Below are 18428 nucleotides of genomic sequence, written 5' to 3' on the forward strand. Positions count from 1 at the left end.
GACACGAGCAACTGGGGCAGCTAACTCCTCCCATTCTCAATTGGTAGAGCCCCTGCCAGACACTGGATGTACTGACCAGTTGTGCTGACCCATACTGCAGCCTGAGATGCACAAAACACTGGTCAGAAGGATCCATGGGAAACAGAAAATTACAGGTTAGGTGTATGTGAAATATTTGCAGGAAACAGACCTTTTCAAGAATGGTGTGAATGCTCTCATTACAGTGTTTTTGTCATTTATCTATTGTTACTCTATTTTACTTTGCAATGTCCTCTTCAGCAGCAATGGACTGAAAAAGAAAAAATGCAAATTAAATGAAAAATTACTGAATTTTTGTTTGTTTAAGAAAGCTGACGATGGTAGCTGGCACAAAATGTTCATTGGTATTATTCACCATGGTAGCCTTAATGATATCATTCACTAGATAAGTCCAATCTGCTGAAGAAGCATCAGTAGTTAACAGTTAACAGTTAAATGTTAACAGTTATTGTAACAAGCAATTCAACACAGGCAGCTATGGAAGGTTCACTGACATAGCACTCTAGGAAGCATGACTTTTCCTTTAGATCAAATGCTATTCTATGTTGATTCCGCTTATTTTTAAGTTCAGGTTTTTTTTGTGCACATAGGAAAAGTGAAGTGAGAGCTTTAATGTGTTGGTTTCATTAGCAGAAGAAAACACCACACAAATGATTCCAGTTGTATGTTAGTATTAACAGGTGTTTTAAACAGAAGAATCAATTAATTTCAATTATGGTTTGATTTTTTTTCCCCATCTATTTCCTGGGATCAAAATGAAGCTGGTGGAAGTTCATTCTGCCACAGATGCAACATTTCATGCTAGTGTGACTGCTACTGTAATTTGTCAAAAGTTTAACACGAGATGAAATTATTTGTTTTTGCAGAATACAAATACAAATTTTTTGATGCTGTAAATAATTGTCCTTACTAAATCAAGAAATCTATGGAGCAGAAAGTTATTTGACGTGGGTGTGGCATACGCATAATTCATAACTGCATTCAAACAAGTGGCTATATCCTACCAATTCAAAATAAACTATAAATGTAGAAATTGATAAATAGTTAGAAAAACTGGAACTCTGAAATTTTTGTGATAAAGTGCTTTGTGAATACAAAAAACACTTCAGCATGGTAGTATACGCCTTCTATTTGCCGCCTGTCATCATCAACTAGGTTTTAGAAATGTTTGAGAAATGACTCTCTAAGTCAACCTAAGTGTGCCATGCTGGTATGTGGATGAATCCTGTAAAGTCTGGGTGTGTTCTGTTGCAAAACAGTTGGAAATCTTTGCTCAAAGTAGTGAATGAAGTGCCAAAACACTTCAGCTTTTAAAAAGCATTTAACAAAGTGCAGTTACTGAAAACAAGGCTTGTGGATAGGAAGATGTTAAAATTTATCCCAACAAAAGCAAAGGAAGCCACTAAACACATTAGACAATTCAGTGTCCAAGATTTAATTCTGAAACAGTATTACAGATATTTTGGAGTATCTCAACTTGTGGCCATGTTTTGATGATGTTCCTGGCTTTAATTGGATACATTTATATTCTGTACCACAATGGAGTGAAATTATGAATGATCTATGATTTTGTGTCACCTAAATGTGATAAAGCATTCAAAAGGACCACAGGGGAACTTATTTTCATGAGTTTTGCCTTATAAAATTATTTATTGAAGATAAGAATCCTGAATGGGGGTAAAAGAGTTGTGAAAATACTTGGGCTAAAATGTTCACACATTTCGGTGTGGAAAAAAAAGTTATTCTGAGAAAAGCCTCCATTTAGCAGAATTTGCTCTGAGCTTATGTGCATCTGTAGAAAGAGTTATTTTCTCAGTTAAAAATATTGTGATGTATACATAAATGCGAACTGAAGACAGTAATAGTTTCAAATATTAACTATAAAACACAACTTTGAAGGAAATTGCAGGCAACTCTATGAGAATTAAAAACAATTCATTCTTTATAAAATAACACTGACATGAGTATTAAAGACATATGGCTGAAAAACTGGCTAAAGTGAGTGAATATGTACCAAGAATAATTATCATCTTATGTTCTTTTTCTTGTTTAGATAACCAGTATAAAAAGATTTTTTTTGCTCTAATGTATAGGGACATGTTTTTAAGTTTTAGGAATTTTATTTTTGAGAAGATTGTGAATAAAACTATTTCATAGGTCAAAAATATTATGAAAATGATATCAGTTAATAAATCAGTGCTTTTTTTTAAGTTCTATAATTTAAATTATTTTAGTGACTCCTTTCAAAAAATGTTATGGTCCCCTATCCCTCGCTCTCTTGGCTCCCCCAAGAGATGAGAGAAAATATGAGATGTATTTATGTTTTGAGAAGATGTGTTCAAAGTGTCGCCGTAATTTTCTAGTAGGAAAATACAAAAAGCAGTATCCCAACAGGCAACTTTCCACCTGACTCCGCCCCACCAAACGTATGCTTTTTAAAGCAAAACGGAAGACTTCCCTTCCAAAATTACTAGGCATTTCAAGAAACAGCAGGTTTTAAAACATCCTCTTAAATGCAACATCATCCTCGTATGAATGTCGGAGACAAAATGTATTCAAAAAGAGCTAACTGGTTTTTTTCCCCCTCTCTCATTTGAGTGTTCTGGTAACTACTTATGAATTATACTTGGAAATGAATCCCTTCATAAACTCATGCTTTATTTAGTACATGAGGACTGAATAAAAATGAAGTGCTTCTCCCCTTATAGTCTGTCAGAGACTGTAATTTCTAGTATTCACCCTGATACCTTTAAAATATGGAACTAAAAGATCACACCCCGTAAGAATTACCTTCTAGTCTCCAGCATCCCAGTTAGAGATCCTCATTAGAGAAAGGCCTGAAATTCTAATACTTTCCATTGACCTGAGACTCCATGGCAACCGAGGTCCTTCCTTCCAGGACACTGGGAGGAAGTGCCGCCAACTAAACAATGGGAAGCCCAAGTTCCCCACTACACTTTGGAATATCTGGTGGACAACTCTGCTCCTTGAGAGGACAGATCTTCCCACTTCTTGCCCAAAATGAACCTAATACAGGTAGGCTAAGCCACAATTTACCCAAAGGAAAAAGCATATTATAGGAATACAAGTAAGCAAATTTGCCACCATCACCATCACCATCACCATACTGTTAAAATACAGCTCAAATGCAACGCAGAAGGTTTGAAACGTATACTTCCTACTCAGCTGCATACATTTCTCCACAGTTGAATTCAACTTGATCATGACCACTGCATTTCTGCTGATGGTAGAAAAAACAATCTTGCTACTTCAAGATAACTTGCTCTTCAGATTTAAAATTTTCGTTGCTTCAGGGCAATTAGTCAAATTGAGCTCATCTCAGACTGCCTCTCAGGGCTGTGTTCCTTTTCAAAAGGGCTGTGTTCCTTTTCCTCTCCCTCCTTCCCCAAGGGGGAAGATTAGAGACCACCACATGATGGGGCGAGGACCTGGTCCAGGCACTGCCCTCCCTGGGATGTCTCATCCCTTTGTTTTGGGTGCTAGCCTGGTTCTGCTGATGTGATTGGTGGAAACCTGCAGCCAGTCTTCAGCCTGGCCCAGTTCATTCTGTGCCCTCTTCAACCTGACCCAGGGACTCTCCCGCCCAGCTCCCGCAGCACCTCCACATTTGTCCTAGGGGGCCTGCAGGATTGTTGGGATTTCTCTTACATCACATGTAAGCTTTGGGAAATGAGGGGAAGGCATATCACCTCAGGGCTGTTTCTGCCTAAATATGCCCCAATGCAGGGTCCACTCCAATGTGGCTTCCTTCCAGATAACCAGATGGGGGCGGGGCAGATTCTCCTCTGCCCACCTGGAGTGTGGCATCTCAGTGACCCATTCATTTTTTATCTCTAGCCTCCTCCAAATCTCTACAAACTCCATCCTCCAACCCAGGAAGGCATTTCCTCCTTCCTCCAGCCTCCCCATCCTGCGTGGCTGACTGTACAATATACGCCACGTCTTCTGAGATCTGGCTTCTCGGAATCCGCAAATCACTTTGCTTCTAACAAAGCCTGCCTCTCTTAAATGAAGGCCTGGGCTAACTCTGGTCTCCAAACATGCCTCAAGGTCCTGTTTTGGAAGTCAAAAGCTGAACAATGTCTTCTTTGTCTTAGGCCATACTCTGTCCTTCCCCCGAAGTAACGGAATCCTCTGCCTCAATGGGGGAGACTAACAGGGCAACAAGAATTAGAAGGAAGGGAAAGTAAATTGAATACTAGTTCAAAGTATTATCCCCACTGAACCAGCTGGTCATAATGCAAGTTCTCAGAGGTCCCAGAACACTCATCCAGGATTTTTAAAAAGTGCAACATACTGACATGTCATTTTTCTAGAAGACACCATTTATACATAATTTGGACCAAGGGCAAAAAGGGAACTATGGCTTCCATTTTCTTGAATTATTTATATAAGAATTATTGTCCTTGATCTCTATTCTACTGTTGAGTGGATCCATTCAACAGGAAGCCACCTTGTTCAGCAACATTTAGAACTCTCCACCTCCTGGGTTTCTTCTTCCCAGGGCCTTCTCGCCTTTGCCTCTCCTCCTCCGTATATGATGGGTGTGTTCACCCATCATATCCCTAAAAGCTCAGGCCCTTCCTTGCCTTATCCGTCATCCCAATTCCAGCTCACTCCCCTATCCAGCGTGAACCCTACTTTCAGCTAATTCAACTGATGCTTTATCTCTTAGAACATCTTCTTCATTTGACTATTCAAACCAACTCTCACCACAAGGTCAGATTTTCCATTCCAAGGTGACAAGTACTACCAAGCAAAGTCACAAAACTGGGCTAAAGGGACCCATTAAAAATACTTACAAATTCCAAAGGAGCCTCACTATTTCTCTGTAATACTTTTTATCCATCTATTAACACATTATCCTATATTTTCCTGGCTGTTTGGGCTTTTTCTATATTCTCCAAGTCTCCCTCCCATCCCCAAATCTTCCAACCTCGGATAATGGCTCAGCCTCCAATTTTACTGAAAACTTTCAGGACACTCCACGTCTTTGAACTGCTTTTCACATAAAAATTTCACTGTCATCTTCACCTATCTTGAAGCGACAGTTTAAAATCACACATGTAAAGTACTGTGCCTACCCTTTAGTAGTCATTCAAACTTACAAATACCTTCCTCATCTGTTCTTTCTCCCTCTGAGTTACTGCTAATTTTTATCCTTTTGAGGGTTACAGTGGGTTGAATGGTAGCCCCCCAAAGTATGTCCATCTGGAGCTTGGGAATGTGACCTTATATGGAAAAAGGGTCTTTGCAGATGTAATTAAGGATTTTGAGATGAGATCATCTTGGATTAGGGTGGGACCTAAATCCAGTGACAAGTGTCCTTATAAGAGAAGGCCATGTAAAGACACACAGAGGATAATGTTGTGTGAAGATGAAGGCAGAAACTGTACTGATGGGTTTACAAGCCCAGGAAAAACAAGGGTTGCTGGAAAGAGGCAGGGAACAGAGTCTTCCTGAGCTGACACCTGAACCTCAAGACTTCTGGCCTCCAGAACTGTGAGAGGAAATTTCCTGTTGTTTGAAGCCACGCAGTTCATAGTCATTTGTTACAGCACCCACAGGAAACTAATACAAGGGCTCCGTCTATACCTGACATGATCAGGTATCAGGTCGTGTCCCCCATCGACTCTTTGTTGATCCCCTTCCATCCATTACACCTCTCTCTCCAGCCTCACCAACATCACCCTCTTTAGTGGATCATTTCTGCATGTTCTAGCTCATCCAGGAGGCACCAAGAGCCCAGCTGAGTGTCCTGGTGGGGAGTACAAGCAAGACTCCTCCCACAGTGACAGTGCTGTACCTCAAATGCGTGGGCGCACTGTTGTGGCAGTGGAGGCTGGGATATTTCATCCCCTGGAGACAGAACCTCTGTCACAAGCCAGGGATGTGAGATCAGGGACGGCACTGGGGCTCCCCTTGAGCCCCCTAGACTGGGGACTCTCAACACTTTGCCACACTGGACTCTTCTCCATATGGCATAGTTGGGCTGAGGTACAATCAGAGAATGTTTGGAGCTGCAGTTTTCCAAATGCCAATCCTCCTTGTTATATACCCTTAGGTATAAACTAACCAGAACTTCCCAGGAGCTACTGGCACCCACAGAGGCATGTGGCTCTGCTCAGGACACGGTAGTCCTTATAGGTTCTTCCCAGCCATACCTCACCAGCCTTCAGTGAGCAATCCTTGGCCCCTTAGAGAACTACCTCCAAGTCTCAGCAGTCTGAAGTCAAGAATCTGTTGAAATAATAACCATAAGACACAGGGAATTATATGGTCAACCGCACTTCTATGAACAGAAGGGTGTGGTATGGCATATTATCTGTGCTTTGGCCCTAACCTGCTGACAGAATTAGAAGCTGGGATCATTGCATTTTCAACCAAGGAGGGGAAACATAAGGTGGAACCTAAAACATCATGTGCAACCAAACTCTGAATTCTATCCCATGACTCTGAGGATCCACCAATGCAGAGGACCTGATGTGTTATCCACAAGAGGAAAATTTACTCGAGATGCATCTCATTCCAGAAGTACCGAGAACACTTTTAAGACCTCCCAACTTGGAAGCTTAGAATCAAGATCTACAAGCATTTAATAAATCCACAGTTCAGTGCAGTGTTTCACGGCACAAAGCAAATTAAATGAGGTGCACTTTCAGCCTTCTAGAAGCTTGCTACTGAAAATGCACAGCATTGACACTGACGTACCAAAGTGACTGAACACGAACAAGTTGGATAAATACGCGAAGTGGTGATATTATACGCTGGCCAAGGGGAGAGTGCATCTTGTTAGTGGCGCGTGATCTCCCACATTGAAGGTGGTGCTTGTGGCAGTGGGGAGGCGGGCGGGGAAAGCGCTGAAATCATAGACAGCGCGTGGGGAAGGAAGGAAAAAAGTTCACTACCGCTTTCCAAAGACCATAATGGCTTTTCAAGCAACAGTGAAGCACAAGGTCCACCCCTTCCCCCTCTCTGCTGTTAGCAGTTGGCCAATATCTACAGAAGGTGTTTTTAATGCTCTCCATCCCTCGGATACATTAAACCTGGCATCCAGGTGAGGATTAGGCAGGCAAAGCCATTCATGAGGAATCACAGAGAGCTTTCCACAGGGAGCTGAGAAGACTCTTATGACAGTTTTTTTGTTTGTTTGTTTGTTTGTTTGTTTTTTTTGCGGTACGCGGGTCTCTCACTGTTGTGGCCTCTCCCGCTGTGGAGCACAGGCTCCGGACGCGCAGGCCCAGTGGCCATGGCTCACGGGCCCAGCCGCTCCGCGGCATGTGGGATCTTCCCGGACCGGGGCACGAACCCGTGTCCCCTGCATCGGCAGGCGGACTCTCAACCACTGTGCCACCAGGGAAGCCCAGAAGACTCTTAATGAGGGGCTGACAAACACTGCCTGTGTGCTGTTGTGTCTTTTGTTACAGAAATGACTCAAGTAGTCCCTCCCCGCAACCATGGAAAACATTTTATAAGGTTTATTGTCAATCACTCTGTGGAAGGATATACAGAGACTGTGGGTGGGTCCTAGTGTTAAATCATTACTCTGTAGGACCTTAAGTCTCGGCTAAGGAGATTCTCCAGATATGCCAAATGAACAAAATGAATGCATGGAAAGGAAGGCACCCTCACAGCTACAGCTGGGTTCCATGTGGCTGAGGGACTCAGCTAAATGCTACTGTGAGAGGTCCAGCCATGGGTAGGTGCACAGTAGGTGAGCCTGCCTCCTTCCGTTTCCCCAGGCTCCACAGACCTTCAGGCACAACACGAGTGGTCCATTCTGCCACTTTTCCCTCTTCTATAACTCACTGTTGTATTTTTCCAGTTTCTTCCAGATTTTGAAACATTCTGCATTTCTCCCTGGCCTTGTACATCATTGTGCACTATCGGTAACTTTCTGTTGTTTTTGGTGAAAATCTTATTGATGAAAACCTGATGACTGAGGGCAAAGAAGTAACTCTTGCCCCAACCACCTTAAATTTTTAACAAAAAGCTCAAGATTATGGATAAAAGATCTTTAAACACATACCATTCTCAGAAGACAATGGTGGTTCTGAAGACAGTATAGGACAGTCCCCGTACCTACATCACATGGGTCCATAGAGAGTGAATCTAGTGCCGTCAGAAACTACAGAAGCTCCATGTCCAAGGAGATGCCAGCCTAGCCTCACAGATGGTGAGGAAACCAGCTACATATTCCAGCACTCTGCCCCCAGGGCCTATCTAAATAAATACCTGCTGAGTATCTACACCATGAATGACAGTGTGCTACAAGCTACAGGGGGACAAAAAACCCCAACATTTTTGCACATATGAGGCCAATGGTCTGTTGAGAAGGCAGGACCCACATACACAGATTTCCAGGAGACCTGACTTCTAGTCTAAACTAAATGAGGAGCTGCATGTATGACCTTGGGCAACTCACAAAAATTCTCTGCTCCTTGGATTCCTCATATCAGGATTTAACTAACAACACAAGGCATCATTTCTTAGGAGGCAACTGAGAGAGGCACACAGGTTCAATGCAAGAGAATGAGACGAGGGGAAGCTGCCCAGGGCTGGGATTCCAGCTGGGCCTTGAGAAATGGATAGGGTTCCCGGGGAAAGGAAGGGCTGGGGAGTCCAGGAAAGGAGAGCAAAGGCCAGAACACGTATTCCATACTAATGAGATACTATGTTGACATCTGGAGAATCAAGTGTTAGTGTGATGGTGAATGAGGTGAGCCAGGAATGCCTCAGAAAATGGAGATGGGGGAAGGCGTTGAATGCCAGGCTAAAGGATTTGGCCTTTCCCCCGTTCACTGGGTTGTTAGGGGACAAGGCAAAAGAACCAGTATTTACATCAGCCAGCACATGAGTTTTGACATGGATCAACCACCTCCTCAACTCAAGCTAGAAAGCATAGGAGTGAAGCAACTGGAATCATTATTTGCAAACCACAGGAGAGCCTGAAGGACACAACGTATCACGAGAATATCGATCGGGCAAAGGCACACACAAAGTACAGCTACAGAACTGGCATTTTCAAGCAGGAGATGGTGATAAAAGGTACAGAATGACAGAGTGTGAGAGTTCATTAACAACTCAGCTCCTGTAACTGAAAATGATGAGGGGCTATTTGTATCTCTAGGAGGTCAGACAATAAAAAGGTGAACCCCTCCAAACTCTGAGAGCAAACAAGAGAAACCTTTAACAGAAATCAGTGATTTTCAAATATCCTTGCATGCATATGCCTAGCTACGGGAAGCATATCACACAATTTCTGGAATACAGTTCAAATTGAAATAAAAGTCAAATTTTACAAGTGACAACATTTGATATTGTTACTGCTTCCAAACAGATACTACAATGTGTGGAAATGAAGGAACTCGTTGGTGTTTATTTGCCTATTCAGTAGAATTTCAATTGGGCAGAATTTCACAGAAATACAAATTCAGTAACTTTTTCTGTGGATTAAAAGAAGAAAGGATTGGGAAAAGTGCCCTGGGCTTTGTTGCGGTAAAGGCAATCTGACTCATTTTTAATTTTCCATTAAAGCCCTACTTTTCCGTATAAAGCAGATGGAATCCTTATACAACTCCTTGAAAAGCTTACTATTTTTGGGTACCTCCAAGATGGAAGCTCTGAAGAAAATGAAAGTGTTTGAATTCATCAGATGAAATCCCACCAGCACATTCAAAAGGAGCAGGTACTTAGAAATCTTAAAAATACTAGGTAAGAGGTCTTTCTGTGACGGAATTCTGACCCCAGCCTCCCCCAGGCTTAGTTCCCTCTGGCTCTGGCCGATGGGTGGTTCTTTGCCACTTCAACAGCCAGCTCCCCCCACTGTGGCTGAGTCACTGTGCTTCTTCATTCCTCGTCTTTCAGAAGCTGCCTCCCTGATGGCTCCATCCTCAGGGCCATTCTCATATACAGGAAAGATGTCAGTGTTCAACCCTGGCCACCCCATACCTCCTGAGTCAGAACTAGGCCTGGGACTATGCATTCTCTAAGACCCTCAGAGGACAGTCATGCAACCACGGCCCCAAAGCTCTTTCCGTATCATGAGATAAGGCCTGGTTAGACATATCCTGTTTGTCTTTCTGCCAGAGTGGATGGTAGAAACAAGAGGGTGATCTTTACTGTGTGTGGACTGTGAGGTACTGGGCTGGGAGGCGGAGGGCACTGCCTCTAGCCTGCGGTTTATAATCTTGTTTGAGAGTTGGAACAAATTTAGTGTTAAGAGCATTGATTCTGGAGCCAGACTGACTGTCTGGGTTCAGACCCCAGCTGTGCTTACTAGTTGTGTGACCCTGACCAAATCACTTCACCTCTAGGCCTCAGTTTCCCCATCTATCAAATGGGAATAATAACGATAGTACCTCATGGATTACTGCTGGGTGTTCAGCTGGCAAATCAACCATGAATAAGACACAGCCCCTGCCTTGAAAGAGCTCCCAAGTCAGGGAAAAAGACCAGTGTCCTCCCACTGTCCGACCCAGCTGACTCCACTCTTCTTTAGAAGTCAGGCTGCGATGAGGGTGATGATGAGGCAGTAACCAAGTGCCATGGGAGCCCAGACACGGGACCAAAGGGGGGCTTCCCAGAAGGTAAGTCTTGAGTGGAGCCACAGAAGGAGTGGGGCTTCCCTGGGGGCAAAGGTGCCTTTGTATTCCCCCAAAACCTAACACAGAAGTAACTGCAATGCAAAGGCAAGGAGGCTTGAGAGTACGCAGGGAACGAAGAACCACAGCTTTGGAGCAAAAGCAGGTGCAAGTTTGGGAACCAGACACACCTGGCTTCACTAGTAATTAGCCGTGTGACAATGGGCAAGTTACTTTACCCTTCTGAGCCTCAATCTTCCCATTTGACCCTGCCTCATCGAGTTGTTATAACTAAGTAAATTACTGTATGTAAAGCACTTCAGGCCTCTGGGATTCAAAAACAAAGGTAGGTATGATTATTTTTCTGGTATATTTAGGGAGAGGTGAGTGGCTGTGGGGTGCTAAGTGCTTTTTTACACTATCACAGAGGGCAATACAGGTCAGAAATAAGTAGTCCTCAGGAGAGGTCTTCTGAATTCAAATCAGCAGTGGACTAAGACTTTCCCACACCTTATTTTTTTTCTCCCCCAAACACAGTTAATGGGTGCTCAGTACTCATTTGCTCAAACCAACGGGTGCTGCCTGAGGTCACGGGTGGACAGAGGCACAACAGGTGATGATCTCTGCACTCAAAGAAGACCCAGCAACAGGACTCCAGTCTGCTTCACAGCCTGAGCAAGACACGACGCAGGTCATTCTGGAAGCAGGCTGAGACGAGAGGGAAAACGCTCTCATCCAAACGAGAGCTCTCCAACTCAGGGCCTTACAAACGTTGTTAAACTTTCATGAGTCAGTAAGCATTATCTTTTCTTCCCACGTTTTTATTAGATCATAAATCCAGTTCAATTTATATCCTTCCAGGATTACTGTGTTCTAATCAAGTCCAGAGCGCCACTTACTCCGAAGCTGTCTGAACTACACGTCACCCACGTCCATTTGGATAATACTGTTCAGGCTTCTCATGTGTTTTAGTAGCCAAAAATTAGATTTGCTCAACTAGAAACACGGAAAAAAATTACTTTCCTCTAAATAACCCAAATCACCTTTTTTTCATAGGAACCAAGTGCATGAAACTCGTAACTCACGGGGTTTTTTCCTATTCTGCGGTTTATTCTACCTTCAGAAAGTCACGATGACATTCTGAAGTCAAACTCAAGGGATGCACATTGAAAACAGGTTAAAATTCTGGTTATCTGACTAAAACAAAGATATCCTTTTATAGGGCTAACTTCAAAGTACTTTTATGTTTTCTATTGAAGAATAAAAAAGGTTCTGCATTTCTTAGGAAGACTTGCTAAAAATGCTATTTTCCATCATACTATTTCAACTAATTTCCTATTAGTTGAATTCCAAGAATTAGTTGGAATTAGTTGAATTTCCTAATTCCAAGAATCAATAATTCTTGATTCAGAACTGACAATCACCCACATCTCTTTCTAAAATATTCAAAATGTCCTTTTCTGCACAGAATACATTTTTTTTTTTTTTTTTTTTTTTTTGCCGTACACGGGCCTCTCACCACTGTGGCCTCTCCCGTTGCGGAGCACAGGCTCCGGACGCACAGGCTCAGCGGCCATGGCTCACGGGCCCAGCCACTCCACGGCATGCGGGATCCTCCCGGACCAGGGCACGAACCCGCGTCCCCTGCATCGGCAGGCGGACTCTCAACCACTGCGCCACCAGGGAAGCCCCAGAATACATTTTTATCCTCCCCTCCCTAAGGGATATATGTGTCAGATGTACACGTTACGTGTATATGCATGTATCTACATATATACACACATGAACCACAGCAGCAAACACACAGCTTTTCTATGTGTGGGGTACTATTCTGAGCACTTTACATGTATTAATTATGGACTCCGCACAGCAAACCTTTGAGGTAGGAACTATTAACTCCATTATAAAGGTGAAGAAAGGGAGGCACAGAGAGCTTAGGTAACTGGGTCCAGCTCACACAGCTGGAAGGGGTCAGACCAGGACCACACCCTGAGTCCATGCTCCTGACCACAGCCCTCACCTGGGCTGAAAGGGTTGAAACCTGGCTTTAAGTGGTGACTGCCACCTTGGCACTTAGCCACTCGGGGCCTCATTTTTCCTCATAAGTAAAATGGACGTGCTGGACTACACGATCTCTAAGTCCCTTACTATTCAACTGCCTACAAGATACTTTGACTGGGAAGTCCAAAGTGTCCGTGATAAAGTCATCATTTAAACACCCACTCCCTGCTGCTTTTACTGCATTGCTTGTCTGCATGTCTTTCTCCACCTACTTCCCAAGGACCCCCCTCTGCCTCTCCCCTCTCTTATTCTGTCTCTTTGGCTCCATCCCCACTTCCGTGCAGCACCTCATCTATGGCTCATCTGAGTTTCCACAACTACCTTCCCTGTATCTGTCTTGACCACCTCTGGCCAACAGCCCACAGTGTGGCCAGACGGATCTTTATAAAACAAATCAGACCAAAGTGGCACCTCTACTTACAACTCTTAAATGGCATTCCTGACATTTAAGTACTTTTCGACCAGCCCCATCTTCTCCCTCTGTCCATCTCTCTACCACCCTCACCCACCCTGAACGACTTGCAGTTTCCTAAAAAGTCTGTGCACCTGCTTTCTGGGCTGCTCCTTCTGGGGCAATGGCCTTCCCACAACACTCAACTGGCCAATTCCTCCTCTGGCCTTCTCTGCCTCGCCACCCCATTTTCCCACCTCTCTGTGGAGTTCATGCTCTCTTGCGGACCCCTAGAATCACGGCAGTTATCACAGAGACTTCCTCGTGCAGTTCCTTGGGCCAGGATTATAACTCTTTGTCTCTGAAGCACCTAGTTCAATGTCTGGCAAGTGGTAGATACAATGAATGAATGTTGCTGGATGAGTAAATATGTAGTATGATTCACAAATTCTTACAGACCTATCTGTGGGACACACAAGGACCCAGCTGAAAATAAAGAATCACACAGAGTAAAAGTATTTCCAGTATCAACATGCTTTGCTTTCCCATTTTTTAATTTATTTTTTTTATTTCCTAGGTGAGCAATAAATGAGCGTCTAAAATGGAAAGCACGGTGGTAGAAATGGACATTTTATTTTTTATTTAAACATAAAGTTATATTTCCCAACAACCAAAAGTATCAATTGCCAAAGCATTTAGGCCACCCCCCTTTACGGCATGTAACACATTTTAATCAACATCATCATTATATCCATATGTAGTATTTTGCATATTGCCTCATGGCTAAGAGCGAGGGCTTTGAAACCAAACTAACTGGGCCTGAATCCTGACTCTACCACTTACTAGCCATGTATGATCTTGAGTTAGTTATTTAACCTCCCTTGCTTCAAATGCTCATCTGTAAAATGGGAATTATAAGTGAAACTACTTCATATCATTATTGTTTTTTCACTGAAGTATAGTTGATTTACAATTTATATTAGTTTCAGGTGTTCATACCATTATTGCTAAGATTAGAGCTTAAACAGTGCTTGACACATAGTAAATGCTCAATAAAAGTAGTTATTATGTATTATTTTTATCTCCTCTAGCAGACTAAGCTGAACAGAAAGAACACAGCAGAAGTATTCATTTTCATAATCCTATCTCCCAGTGCCTTGCACACAATAACATACTGGCCAATGTTTGCAGAACAGATGAATATAATAAACTGTTTATAGCAAAAACATGTGCATAACTAAGTATGATGACTAGTACAGACAGAATTGCTCCTGGGGAGGCCTGTGGAGAACACGGATTATCCAGAACACTAGCAGTTCACCCCACTCCTGGAGGTCTGGGAGCTCACTTAACTCCACGGAAGATGCAGGGCTCACAGTCATCAACTCAGGGTATCTGTGGGATGGAGGGGACCCAGGTGGGACTGAAGAGCTGGGCAGATGAGGCTCCCTTCCCATGAACATGGCCTGGGGCAAGAAATTTCTCCTCTCCAGTCTGTTTAATTTCCTCTTCCAATTAGAGAAGGTATGACTGTAATTTCTAAAGACCCGCTTAGCCACTTGGGGAGTCTATAAAATCAGCAGATAAAAATCTTGGCCAACAAAGGTGCTACTGGAGAGCCACATCAAAGTCAGCACAGGAGCCATCAGATCACTGTATTACAGGAAATTACTGGGTGGGAACTGGCCACTAGAACCGACAAAAAGCAAGGTTTTGGGAAACAGGTTTAAAATGAGAAGGTCAGAACTTATAAAATCAAAGGTACAAGACAATGATGGGTACAGGCTCTAGGTTTCCATTTAATTCTCATCAGCCTACAAACTCCTTGAGGGCAACGACTGTGCCTTGTTGAGAGGCAGTATATGGCAAAGCTGCTGGCCCAAAATACATTTCTTCTTGAACTTTTTTCTGGTCACATGGCTTAACTATATTTCCCAGGCTCCCTTGCAGTTAAATGTGGCCATATAACTAGCCCTCAAGTAAAGTATGTAAGTAGAAGTGATGGGTGTCATTTCCAGGCCTAGGCATTTAAAAAGTCGGTACATCCCCTCTATTCCCTCTTTTGTCCTTCTGCCAGCTGAAAGCAGGTTACAATGGAGTGCTATGGGATGGGAGAACTTGGGGTCCAGAATCACTGCATGGAAGAAAGCCACCCACTGATCAGAAATACCCATTTTGAATTATTACATGAGGAATAATAAACGTCTATTGCTTTTGAGGCATTATATTTTTGCAGGCCTATTTGTTACAGCTGCTAACAGTAGCCTAATTAATCCAGGTGCTTAGCACATACCAAAGACCTAGCTCACACTTGTTGAAACAAGATAAATAAGACCAGGTTCCTTCTTCTAATGTGTTGCTCAAACTAATGCTGGAAATAGACATGTGCCAGCTGCTGAGGTATGAAAACAAAATTGGACGCATGGTGATTTGTTTGAAGGTGAAAAGATGGAGAAAGCATCCCAGAGTAGAAGACTTTTCAGCTGGGCTCTAGGTTTAACGGGACCCAAGCAAATCAGGTGGGGTTGGAGATTCCAGACCCAGGAGAAAGCATAGAATAAAACTGCAGAAAGCAGAGTATGCGTTTGTTCACATTCAACCTCATCATTCTCTTGAACTCGGTCAACAGAGTGCAAGTTTATTGTGCACCGACTTTCTTTCCTGGGTCTGGCATCAAACAAACAAACCATTGTGTTGTTTTTTTTTTTTTTTTTTACAGTACGCTCATTAAGCCTTTTGCTTTTTTTTAATATAAAAAGTTCCAAGATGGATGTCCTTAGAAAGTGCAGAAGTAAATGTTTAATGAACCATAACAACTCTTTTCTAATAAAATTCTTGAAGAACATGAGACAGTTCTATTACTTATAATAGTCAAAGAGCCATGCTCTTAGGAATCAGTGGGTTCAACCTAAGTTTTGACATTATTGATTAAGGATGTAATAGTCACTGGCTTACAAAATGGAACATTAAGCCCCCAGATTTACATTTATATTTCCTCTTTAAGAGGAACATCAGTAGATGGTTTAAGAGATCAGTCAAAAGATTCTCTACATCCTTCGATCATAGCTAAGTGCCTCCAAAACCTGAGATAGTTACCAAAACCACTTCCTCCAAAAATCTGTGAGTCCCTTCATCTGAAAGCACAGTACCCATGGGGCAGGGACTCGGGAGAAAGAGCACAAAGGGTGGAAAGTATTACAGTCAACTTGGTGGTGAGAGGAAGGATGTGGGCGTCTGAAGGCTACCCTGAAGCACGGAAGAGACACAGTCTCCAGTGGTCTTCCAAATACCAATTTAGTGCTGTGTTAGCAATGTCCCCAGGAGCTTGTTTAAGTATAAGGGTAAAACAATTACTAGGCAGACAAGACTTCATTTCAAAAGACTTCAGTACTCCTTAGACTTGAGAGAAGAAGCAAGTTAAGCTGCCTCACTCCTAGCAAACATCAATTTAACTCTCTTTCAGAAACAAAAGTCTTCTTCCCCCATACCAATTTATCCTACCCCCTACGATGAGAGGGGGTTGAAACTGGGTGGGGGAGGGTGCTACCTTGAAAGTAAAGCAACTCTTCAGACAGCTGAAATCATTTCCCCCTTAAATCTAAGAAATACTGCAGCTGCCAGTCAACACTACCGGTCCATGAATACAGCAAAATGCCAGCACCTGCCACGCTGCATCTGGGGCCTTTTATTTTTTGGTAAATGTGGCAGGAAAGACTCTCAGAAGATCAACTGCTTTATCTGAGAAAAAGGGAAGCCCCAGGGAAGAGAAACAAGAAGCATCGCGCCCATCCTTGGGTACTTTGTGCATCTCCTCTCTGTGCACTGAAAGGGCTCTTTGTGTCACACACACACACACACACACACACACACACACACAGCCGGCGAGTCTGTGTGATTTATTGGGGGGAGGAGGGGCAAGAAGGGTGATTTTATTATCCCTCTTCTCACTCAGTCCCAGCAAATCTCTGCCTGGGCCCAAGCTCGGTGGCCTCTTTCTGGCTCAGTCCCCTCCGCCTGTGGGCGCAGATAAGAGAGGGGAGGCGACCAAACAAAAACAGTCATCGATCTAAGGAAGTCGAGAGGAAATCCAGCGAGCAGGGAAGGGAGGAGAAAGGAGCCTAAGGGAGCAGGAGGAATGTGGGGGTCAGAGGAAGAGGAGCTACGGCTCCAGCACAGGGGACTGGGGACGGGTGGGTGGTGGCACAGGAAGAGTGGAGGGGAGGATGGGGGAAGTGCAAGGGACGTGCCAGAAATAGGCAGGAGGATGCGATGGGGAAGGCGACGGCCGCAAGAGGAGGAGGCCGAGAGGTGGAGGAGTGGGGCAGGGGTGGAGTGGGGTGGGGAAGGAAGCAGCACTGGGCTTCAATTATTAAGTGATTACATCATCCCTGACATTAAAACAACACACACAGCCCGGGTCCCCGCGGGGGGCCCCGAAAAGAGGGCGGGGGCGGAGTCTGGGCCAGCCTAGCTCCAAAGCCAATTCCTATTCACAGCCGGCGCCCGCGAGGAAATGCGCCCCCCATGCCTGAGCTACCTCGGGGCCGCACCCCGCAGAGGTGTCCTCCGGCGCGACCACAGGAAGACTCCGAGCGGGACCAACTCCCCGGCAGCCCAGCGGGGCGCCCGGGAGACGGCGGTGGCCCAGAGACTGCAGCGCTGGGCCCCGCGGCGGGGGCGGCGCTGCGCGGGGGCGCCGGCGGCCGGCGTCTCCGCAGCATCCCCGCAGCCCCGCGGCGCATCCCCGGCCGCTTACCTGCGCTGCGCTCAGGCTCCGGAGCCCATTCACATGGTCCTCTCCCCGCCCTCCTCCGGCGCGGCCGAAGCGGCTCCGGTGGTTCCTCGGCGGGCCCTGGAGCCGGTGGGCCTTCTGAGAGTGCCCAGGGGGCGGCGCCGGGTGTCCCCGGCCCGGCGGCCGGATCCCTCCTAGGCGCGGGCGGCGGCTTTGTGTGAGCCTGGGAAGCCCTCGGTGCTCGGCTTGAAGCGCCGCGCGCCCGGACGGCGGTGGACGCGCGGCTCCGAGTGCAGCCTCTCCTCTGCTCCCGCGGCCGGTCGGCGGTCGGGTCTCGACGGCCTTCGGCTCGCGGCGACCCCTCCTCCTCTCCCGCGGCAGCCCCCTCCCCGCCGGCTCCGCTCCTGACAGATGGCGCAACTGCAACTACGCGCAGCCGCTGCCGCGGCTGCTCGCAGCTACTCGCATTGATGCTCCAGCCCCTCCAGCCCCAGCGGGGAGCGAGGAGGGGGCGGGCCGCACCGCGAGAGTGGCAGGCTTCGCTGCCCTATCAACGGGCCCCTCGGGCGTTTGGGGGCGGGGGCGGGGCGGCGATGGGTGG

At 45.2% G+C, this 18428-nt stretch overlaps 1 protein-coding gene across 6 annotated transcripts in view; it reads right to left on the bottom strand.

Annotated features, from left to right (window-relative positions):
• FYN (FYN proto-oncogene, Src family tyrosine kinase) overlaps positions 1–18213 on the bottom strand; it is a 208334-nt gene extending 190121 nt beyond the window's left edge. For 4 of the 6 annotated variants that reach the window (XM_022554577.3, XM_022554585.3, XM_089921949.1 and 1 more), the window contains exon 1: positions 17852–18213. The gene's annotated coding sequence lies outside the window, so the exon portion shown is untranslated. The remainder of the gene's footprint in view (positions 1–17851) is intronic. The other 2 variants (XM_022554615.3, XM_022554609.3) reach the window with 2 other exon arrangements.
• Between the last annotated feature and the right edge of the window lie 215 nt (positions 18214–18428).

This window comes from Delphinapterus leucas, chromosome 12 (genome assembly GCF_059928025.1).
Source record: "Delphinapterus leucas isolate spDelLeu-1000000601 "Yukka" chromosome 12, BTC_Dleu_Yukka2, whole genome shotgun sequence".
NCBI classification, from domain to species: domain Eukaryota; kingdom Metazoa; phylum Chordata; class Mammalia; order Artiodactyla; family Monodontidae; genus Delphinapterus; species Delphinapterus leucas.